Below are 10,970 nucleotides of genomic sequence, written 5' to 3' on the forward strand. Positions count from 1 at the left end.
TACTTTCAAGCTTGAATAATCCAACAAAGAACGAATTTTCACCGCTTGGATTCACGCTTTTCTGCAAATCACGCTTCACACTCCAATTCGAATTCTAAAATAATCCAACAAGGAACATAATAGAGTTTTTATAGGCTGACAATTAGGATTTCTTTTAACAGTAAGAGATATCCTTGTTTCCTAATAATTCGAATTTTAAAGGATGTACTCTATCTTAAAAGTAGGAAACTCTTCTCTTCTCTTATTGTGATAATATCAAATGAATTTGCTCAATTATCCTCTATGATTTGAATTTTGATAATATTGAGATTAACTGTTCCCGAGTTTTCTTTCCATAAATTTCCAATTTGACATTTTAATTATGCAATTTTCAACTCTCCAGCATCCATGGTCTTGGCCAAAATTTCATGCTCTTATGGACTTAGTCTAATTAATCTAATCAAGTTCAAAATCATTCATTTAAATCCATCCACCACCGGTCCAATTGAAATCCAAATATATGCAGGCTTATTACTACTAAATTAAAATGCTTCCTAATATATATGTGTAAATTTAACTAATGTTTTTATTTAAGGGCTAACGATGGTCTCTAATTTTTTATGCAACAAATCACTAAATAGATTGTCAAAATTTAGGTATCAACATTTTTGTTGAAGGTTTCCTAGAGTTTGCGAGAGAGATGGGTGCATGTTTCAAAGGAAGCTCCCAAGGTCCATTTGTGACCCCCTGGGCTTCATTATTACCTCCATTTGTATGTTTTGGGCCAACCATTAACTCCTCCATGAACCACATAACAAGTGTAAGTCTCTGTCTCTCCTTAATAGATTGTCCATACCACAGTTTTTTTGGTTAGAAATGATATTTTCTTTCATTCATTAAGTGCAAGAATTACAAGATGTCAACGGGTAAGATTCCGCACATAAAATTTTCGAGAGAGCGTGAGGAGGGACGGATCGCCAGTGTTGAGGTAGGGATTGAGTTCTATGCATCTTCGCGATCAAATCTACTGCATTGTTAGCTTCCCGCATGCAGTAGACCAACTTCGTCGATTTGGAATTGAAAATAAGGCTTCTGCATTGTTCCACAATGGGCTTCACGTTCCACGAAGGTTTGGCCCGGCCCGCAATGCTTTGTTCTGAGGTTGAACAGTCCCTTTCACAGACCACTTCTCCCTGCTATACTTGATTGAACACTTCTTCTCCCACGTGCAGTTTCTTTCTGAACTTAAGAAACTCCAACTCGTGCAAAATCGCTAGGGTTTCGATTTGAATAGGGCAGGAGGCTTGTACCTGTCGCACGAAGCTGTCGATGAGTTGCCCAGCTTGATCTCGCAAGATTCCGATGATTGAGCCTACCGGTTCGCCATGTACCCAAGAGTTGTCGACATTGAGTTTCATCCTCCCTTCCTCCGGCAGTCTCCATCTTCTCTGTAAGTGTGGGTCTATGGGTTATCCATCCTCTGTTTTGTGCTGCCATCTGCTGAAATTTTGAAGATGTGCTTGCGCCAGGTCCACGATGGTGTTCGAATTCAACTGCTGTGCTCTGAAGATGGAGTTATTTCGGGCTTTCCAAACGAACCACAACACCGTTGCCACCAGCTCTCTCTCAGGTAGGTCTCTGTCACCTGCAAAACTCTCCAATAGCCATTTATCAAACCGGGTTATAAAGTTAGGTTTACAAATAAGATTGATCCGTGGATCTATCCATATGTTCTTTGTCCATTTGCAAAGGAGGAACAAGTGTTCAGTGGTCTCCGTATGTGTGTTGCAGAGTGAGCAAATTGGGCCAGGTAACACCTTCCATTTGTATAGATTCTCTCTTGTCGGGATTGCATTATGGCAAATACTCCATATAAAGATGCGCATCTTAAGGGGAATAGATAAACTCCATATCTTTGTCCATAATGTTCGAGGAGGCTGAAATGATGTTGAGGCTCTATAATGTTCTACTTCTTTTATTTGTGCACATGCTTTGTTATATCCACTTTTAACTGTGTATTTTCCCACTCGGTTACCCTTCCACACTAGGGTATCTTCCTTCTCGTTCGAACTTAATGGGATAGAAAGAATTTCATTTGCTATTTTGTCTTCAAATAGGTTCATCACCTCTGTTTCTTTCCATCCCTTGTTTTCATCATTTATAAGTTCAACCACAGTTATGGGGCCGTCTTTATTTGCCGGGCCACCTATCACTCCAGATTCTAGCCATTTATCCTCTCGTATTATAATTTGCTTGCCATCACCTACCCTCAATTGTACCTCATTTTCAATAGCTTCTTTCCCCACCATAATGCTTTGCCAATCCCATGATGGATACTGCCTTTTTCCTGCCTTCCACATATCTCCATTTGGAAAATAAACTCCTTTGAAAATTCTGCTCCATAAGGCTGTGGGACATTGAGATAATCTCCAGGCTTGTTTTCCCAGCATTGCTTTGTTAAAATTTATTAAATCTCTAAATCCTAACCCCCCCTTCATCCTTCCTCATTTTCAATACTTCCCATTTCTTCCAATGCAGCCCGCTGCTTGTATCATTTTGTTTCCACCAAAAAGATGTGATTCTTCTTTCAATTGCTTTACATATGGAGATGGGTACTTTGAAGATCGACATGGCATATTGAGAGAGGGCTTGTACAACACTTTTAATTAGCATTTCTTTACATGCTTTGGACAGAATTTTCTCTTTCCAACCCTCGGTTTTCATGTTTACTCTAGCTAGGATCCAGTCAAACATCTCTTTTTTGAATGGCCCCAATCCGTCGGAATACCAAGATATTTCCCTGTTTTGTCTATGATCGGGACTCTAAGTTCATGTGCCAAATTCCTTTTCAAATTCAAAGGGCAGCCGCTACTGAAACTCACTCCTGATTTATTGAGGTTGATTGCTTGACCTGTAGTATAACAATACTAGTTAAGGATAGCTGCTATTTTGGCATTCTGAGATAGTCTCATCCAAGAAGAAAATAAAATCGTCGGCAAAGAGAAGATGTGAGAGGGTAGGGCAATGCGTATTCAATATTATCCCTTTTAAGCTCCCGTTTGCCATAGCCTTGTGCATTAGCCATGATAAAACATTCGACAATAGTATAAACAAATAAGGTGAGAGAGGATCACCTTGCCTTAATCCCTTGGATGGTGTGAAATAGTTCATAGGCTCCCCATTTACCTTCACACTAAAAGTGACTGTTGAGACACATTGCATTATCAGCCCTACCCACCTTGAATCAAATCCCAATTTCAGCAAGCATTCACTCAGAAAATCCCACTCCACTCTGTTGTACGCTTTTTGCATGTCTAATTTCATAATGGCTTGAAACTTCTTTTTTTCTTTTCTTAATTCTGAGCCGATGGATAACTTCCTGAACTATTAAAATATTATCTTGAATTTGCCACCCTTGCACAAAGACACTTTGTTCATGAGTAATAATTTCTGTGAGCCATCTCTTCAGCCTGTTTGCTAGCACTTTAGCAATGATTTCATAGCTGAAATTACATAGGCTAATAGGTCTAAACTGGTGTATACTTTTTGGATTTTTGACATTCAGTATTAGGGAAATATGGGTTTGATTTAGGGAGGGATCAAAAGTACCTGTCTCAAAGAAGAGCTATACTAGTTGAAAAACTTCCTACTTTAATTCCTCCCAATAATGTTGATAAAATTGCCCATTTAACCCATCGGGCCTTGGAGCTTTGAGTGCACCCAATTGGAAGATTGCCTCTTCTACTTCTTCAATTGTTACAGCTTCCATTAGATGTGTGTTCATTTCCTCATTGACTGGATTGGGACATTGATCTAGGACTGGCTGGAAATTCCACGAGCCCACGGTTTCATAAAGTGTTTGATAAAAGTCCCTGATGTGTTACTTAAGCATATTCAGCTCCTTGCATCATGTGTCTTCATTTATCTTCAGTATTGTGATTCTGTTTCGCTGCCTTCTTTGCATTGTTGTGGTGTGAAAATACTTTGTGCTTTTGTCTCCTCATTTAAGCCAATTGATGTGTGCCCTGAGCCCCCAATACTTTTCCTCTTGTTTCCATAAAATTTCAATTTGATCCACAATATGTTGATATTCCTCATTGTTGTAACTTTCTGGATGTCTATTAGTAAGCTCTATTAATCTTCTCTTTAACTCTCTTATGCGAATGGCAGAATTTGGAAACTTATTTTTGCTCCATTTTGCTAGTTCTTTCGAGACTTCTTGCACTTTGTCTGAAAAACTGTTTTCATTGAAGAGATTGCCATCCCATGTTCGCGTTATAATATCCCTACATTCTACTTCTTCCAGCCAATAAGTTTTAAACCTGAATTGTTTTTTCCATTTCTGATTTTCTAGGTGTAGCGCTAGTAGAAGTGGGCTGTGGTCCGAGCCAACAGCTAGGAGAGCTTGAACTTCCGCATTTGAAAAAGTCACCCGCTAGTCCATGGTACATATAGCTTGATCTAATTTTTTTTTAACCAAATCCTCCCCTGCTCTATTGTTTGCCCAAGTATAGGCACAACCTTGGCTGTCGATATCCATTAGGGAATGTTTGCCCAAGTATAGGCACAACCTTGGCTGTCGATATCCATTAGGGAACAATCATTCAAGAGTTCACGAAACGCTGCCATTCGGTTGTAATCTGCTGCCCTTTTTCCTACCTTCTCCTAAGCATATAAAATTTCGTTAAAATCCCCCATACAAATCCATGGAAGTAGGTTTTGTGAATGAATTTGCCTTAGTTTGTGCCATAAGAGTATCCTCTCCCCGTAATTAGTAGGAGCATAGAGAAAGGTTATTCTCATAAGATAGCCACTTGTCCGATCAGTACATTCAACATCTATGAAAGATTTGTTGCTGGAATTCACTCTAACATCCACCTCTTCACTCCACATAAGTACTAAACCTCTTGCAATGCCTTCCAGATTCTCTACAATTCTGTTTGGGAATTTTAGGTGTTTTATTACACCTTCAACCATCGACTTCTTGTTCTTAGTTTCCATTAAGAAAAACAGATTAGGCCTGTCAAGAGCAACTAATGCTCTCAGCTCTTGGAACATCAGGGGGTTACACAACCCTTGACAGTTCCAGCTAATAATCTTCATAACGTCTTCGATGGCTTATAAGGGCTAGCCACCAAAGCCCAATCATTTCCTTCCTTTACTATATGAATAGGTGTTTCCAAAGCTCCATATCATCGATGAGTAAAATGGCATTTTCTACTGATCTTTTCTATATTTTGGTTTTCTGGGTCTTCAAAGTTTTTTTACTATTGCTGTCCTCAGTCGAAAATTGTGCTTTAGGAGGGTCAATGCTCATAATCTATTTCCCTTTATCTTTTTTTGCTTTGGTCCATAGTCGGGCTTCAATCAGATAGGTAGAAGAATAACAATCTGCCATTTTCTTGTTACAAGTAGTGTTAGCCCGTATCTCCGAGTCGTTTCTCACCTCTCTTTCCATTTCATTTTCTATTGTAGGTGTCTCAGGGATGACTTCTTCAACATCAAAATTTGTCTCTAATTTGCCATAGAAGGCTTCCCAATAAGGGATGTGATCACGTACTTCTGCCTTTAGCCAAGGTCTGTACTTTCCTACCTTATCTTCTACACAATTTGTGGCATAATGACCGATCCTCCCACATGAGTAGCAATAATGTGGAAGTCGTTCATACTTCAATTTCACCCATAACTTCTTAGTCCCTATGTCCAATATAGCCCCCCATTTCAAGGGTGAATTCAAATCCAATTCAACTCTCACATTTCCTGCTTTGTTTGGACCATTTCCTTTTGCCTCCATCTGTATTTCTACAACTCATCCCATTCTCTCAGCCAAATTAACAAACCACGTCCTCTCTAAACCATCCTAGAGGTATTCCTCCCATTTGAACCCAGAAAGCACAGCAAGAAAAGTCATAATAGTGCTTTGGGATCTCTGGTTCGCATTGTTTTAGAACTAGAAGGTTACTTGCAAAAGACCATGGACCTATTTTTAGGATTCTATCTTTCTCTTCCTCAGATTGAAAAACAAAGGAGAATAAGCCTAGCTCTTTTTGTAGACAAGCAACTGATTTTGTTTTACATGCCTTCTTCATCGTGTTGGTGAAGGCTAGAAAGTTAACATTAGGTTTAAAGAATAGCTTGCCAAATAGAGTAAGATTACATTCCTGCCTTTTGGTAAGCGGAATTTCTATCGAGACCTCAACAACATCACTAGCTGACCATAGATCACCTAAGATTTTACATAGTGCAGCTAATCTTAAGTCATTCTCATTCTCACCTTCCATTTCACCGTTTTTCAGGTTATCTTGCTGCCCTTGGTCTACACTGGTTTGAGTCTGGGTCACTATTCTTTGCCCATCTAGAACAGAGAGTCAGGGCCACTTGTCTTAATTTATTCAGAACACCAGACATGGTTTCTCGATAGAGGCAAAGGTTGGGATGGTCGAAATTGCTGGATTTTCTTATGGGCTATTGGTAATACTGAATATCGGTTTAGAATTAGATTGAAGGGGACTCTGTTGAACTGGTATGGAAGGATTGAATCAATGGAAGGGGGCTTTGTAGAACTGGAGTGGAATCACTGAGTATGGCGATTCTAGCAACTATAAGAAGAATACGTGAAGAATTGTAGGAAAAAGGCTAATAAGAACAAATAAATTTGTCTGAGGCGTGCAAATGTAAGCACTGTCCTTAAGGATAATTCCGCCCCTCGGAGTGCGAAACTCGGTGCGATAGGCTTCTGACGGCTATCCTCCCAAGATACAACAGACATTCTTCTATATTCCACACTGAATATTAGAAGGAACAGAAATAACGTCTGTGTATAACCCAGCAAGAAAAAGGAAAGGAAAGATTTCAAAAGAAAGAATATTCCCTGTTTCATTTAGTGTGTATTTTTAAGATTGTCTTATAAGATTTTATATTAAGACAAAATAGAGCTGTTAAAAGAGCCGTTGTAAAATAATGAAGAATTTATTTGAGAAATAAATTAAATGTTACAAAACGATTGAAAAGCCGTTGTATGATCGTTAAAAGAAAAGTTATGTGACCGTTAAAAATAATAATGGTCTTCAATGCGGTAATAACTATTATTGAAGTTATTATTGTTAATATTTCAAAATATTATTGAAATATCCAACAATCCCCCACATATTTCAAAATATTTTGAAAATAAAATTAACATGATGCTGGGTTATTGGAGTGTAATGCATCGGAACTGGTGCTTGTTAGGCTATGAACCAGCCCTAGAAAAAATGAAATATAATTCATGAAATTATTGGTGAAGTTTGAAACTTCTATGAACCAAAAATTTCTTTTGTGAATTATAATTTTCATCAATCACATTGCACTCCCACAAACTTTGTTGTTCAATAGAGAAAAATCCATTATTAACTAGAACATCATTAAATTTCCCATACCATTGCTTTAGCGCTTGCTTTAAGTCATATAAAGATTTAACAAGTTTACAAACTTTATTTTCTTGGCTAGGAAAAATACAGCCCTCAGGTTGCACCATGTAAATTTCATCTTCCAAATCATCATTTAAAAAAGCCGTTTTAACATCCATTTGGTGAATAATAAGTTTGTAAATAGAAGCCAAAGCAATTAAAACATGAATTGATGAAATTCTTGTAACTAGAGCAAAATTGTCAAAATAATCAACATTTTGTTTTTGTGTAAAACCTTTTGCAACTAATCTTGCTTTATATTTATCAATAGAATCATCAGGATTATATTTTCTTTTAAAAATCCATTTACAACCAATCGGTTTCGCACCGGGTGGTAAATCAACTAATTTCCAAGTTTGATTTTGTAAGATAGAATCAATCTCGATTTTTATAGCTTCTTTCCAAAAATTGCTTTCTGATGAAGATATTGCTTGAGAATAAGTCAAAAAATCATTATCAATAAGATAAGTACAAAAATCATTCACAAAAGAAGTTTTTTTCCTTATTCTTTTGCTCCTTCTCAATTTGTCATTTGAATTTTTGAAAAACGTTTTTATGAAGAGGTGCAGGAGAAATATTATCAACACTTAATGGAAAAATATGCTTAAAAAATTCTGCATTTCTTGTCTCAACTATAGTATTATTATCAAGCACGTCACTTTTTAATACAAGGAATCTATATGTAGCACTATCTTCAGCATAACCAATAAACATGTAGTCAAATGATTTAGAGCCTATTTTCCTTTTCTTAGAATTAGGAAGCATAACCTTAGTAAGACACCCCCATACTTTCAAATATTTTAAATTAGGACGATAACCTTTCTAAAATTCATAAGGTGTTTTACCTGTTTTCTTATGAGGTATTTCATTTTGGATGTGACATGCAGATAAAATAGCTTCATCCCATAAATTATTTGGAGCATTAGAACTATCAAGCATATAATTCATCATCTCTTTCAAAATCCTATTTTTCTTTCAGCTATGCCATTAGATTTAGGGAAATAAGGAGGCGTAGTTTCATGAATTATTCCTTCATTTTCACAAAATTTATTAAGCAATACATATTTTCCACCTCTATCTGATCTAATTCTTTTTATCCTTTTATTCAATTGGTTTTCTACTTCAGCTTTATACAAAAGGAACATATCAAAAGCTTCATCTTTATGCCTAAGTAAATAAATTTTAGTAAATCTAGAATAATCATCAACGAAAGTCACGTAATACTTTTTTACCTCCTCTAGTCATAGTTTGTTTTAAATCTCCTAGATCAGTATGAATTAAACTCAACAAATCAGATTCTCTATTTACAGAAATACAAGGCTTTTTTTGTTAATTTTGTTTCGGCACATATTATACATTTATTAAAACATGGGTTTTTAATTCCAAAAATTAAACCTTATTTTTGCATTTTCTTAATATAAGAAATACTAACATGACCTAATCTATCATGCCATAAATCAACAGATTCAGTCAAGTAAGCAAAAACAGTAGCATTTTCATTGATAACATTAGAAACGTTAAGAACAAAAAGTCCTTGATTACAATAACCCTTTCCCACAAAGATGTTATTTTTATCATTACAATCTTATCAGATTCGAATGACACCTTCATCCCAACTTTTCCCAAAAGCGTTATTGAGACTAGGTTTGCCCTTATATTAGGGACAGGTAATACATCATTCAGGGCCAAAGTCTTGCTAGATGTGAGTTTGAGAAGAACTTTTCCTTTCCCAAGAACTTGAGCTGTTCTTGAATCACGAAGATAAATAATTTCTTCTCCTTCCCCTACTGGCGTGTAGGAGGAAAATGCATTTTTGTTTGCACAAATATGCCTGGTAGCACCTGAGTCTACCACCCACTCTTTCACATTGGCCACAATGTTGGTCTGGGTAATAACTGCAACAAGTATATTGTTAGAGTCATCTGCTTTAACCAAATTGACTTTTGGTTTAGCAGGATTGTCATTTCCCAGTATTCTCTTTCTGCAGTGCGCTGCATGATGACCTAGTTTTCCACAAACAAAGCAAAAGCCTTTCTTTTTGAAGGTGGGGTGAGCAACCTTGGGTTTGTAATTAGGTCTTTTGTTATAATACCTGTTTTGGCGATGTTGAAATTTGCCTTGCACCAAATTTGCCCTAGTAGCAATTTCCTTAGCTTTGGCAGCTTTGATCTCCTTGCGAGTTGTATCCTCAATGATGATATGCACAATCAAATCGGCTAGTGACAATTGCTTGTCCTTGTGCTTGAGTTGTTACTTGTAGTTATTCCAAGACTTAGGCAACTTTTCAATTAGCAGGCCCACAAAAAAAATTTCTTGTAAGTTGATGTTTTCTACCTTCAAATCCTCCACTAGCTTGTGATATTCATTGATTTGTGTCTTGATCTCCTTATCATCGGACGTTTCCCATCGATAATATTTCCGATTACAAATTTTTGTTTGCTCACATCTTCGGCAGTGTACTTTGCAATCATGGAGTCCCATATTTGTTTCGCTTCCTTGTACGAACAGTAGACATCAAACAATTTATTAGAAAGAGTACTAATAATTGTGTGCCTACATACCTTATTAGCATGTATCCATTGATCTTGAAGCTTGTTATCAGTTGGTTCAGCCTCCGTAAATACGAAAGCCACACCATGCACATCCAGGATAGAGAAAACCTTTTCTTGCCACCTTTTGAAATTGTTGCCGTTGAAAACTTCGATCTTCGATATGTCGGGGAATGGTTTGGCATAGGACTTATGTGGTAGTGATGGTAGTGATGGTAGTGCAACTAGACTGGTGGAGATTGAGGCATCAGAGTAGTATCGACTTGATGCTCCATAAGAATTATCCTTAAGATTGTAGGAAAAAAGGCTGATAAGAACAAATAAATTTGTCTGAGGCATGCAAATGTAAGCACTGTCCTTAAGGATAATTCCGCCCCTCGGAGTGCGAAACTTGGTTTGATAGGCTTCTGATAGCTATCCTCCCAAGATACAACATACATTCTTCTATATTCCACATCGAATATTATAAGGAACAGAAACAACGTCTGTGTATAACCCAGCAAGAAAAAGGAAAGGAAAGATTTCAAAAAGAAAGAATATTCTTTGTTTAATTTAGTGTGTATTTTTAAGATTGTCTTATAAGATTTTATATTCAAACAAAATAGAGCCGTTAAAAGAGCCGTTGTAAAATAATGAAGAATTTATTTGAGAAATAAATTAAATGTTACAAAACGATTGAAAAGCCGTTGTATGACCGTTAAAAAAAAACGTTATGTGACCGTTAAAAATAATAATGGTCTTCAATGCGGTCATAACTATTATTGAAGTTATTATTGTTCATATTTCAAAATATTATTGAAATATCCAACAAGAACATGGTGGTGTAGAAAGGAAAGGGTGGTGGTTCATATATGGGGTTTTGGCTTTTCAAAACAGGAATTTGGGAAAAGAAAAGGTTAGGGTTCTGAAATCGACATACTAGATCTGAAGTGCTCTCAAGGCCATCTGGGGTGAGCGACAACTCCAGCATCATGGTGGTTGCAGGGAGCGATTTGCG

The sequence above is a fragment of the Eucalyptus grandis genome, chromosome 5 (assembly GCF_016545825.1).
Source record: "Eucalyptus grandis isolate ANBG69807.140 chromosome 5, ASM1654582v1, whole genome shotgun sequence".
Lineage (NCBI taxonomy): Eukaryota > Viridiplantae > Streptophyta > Magnoliopsida > Myrtales > Myrtaceae > Eucalyptus > Eucalyptus grandis.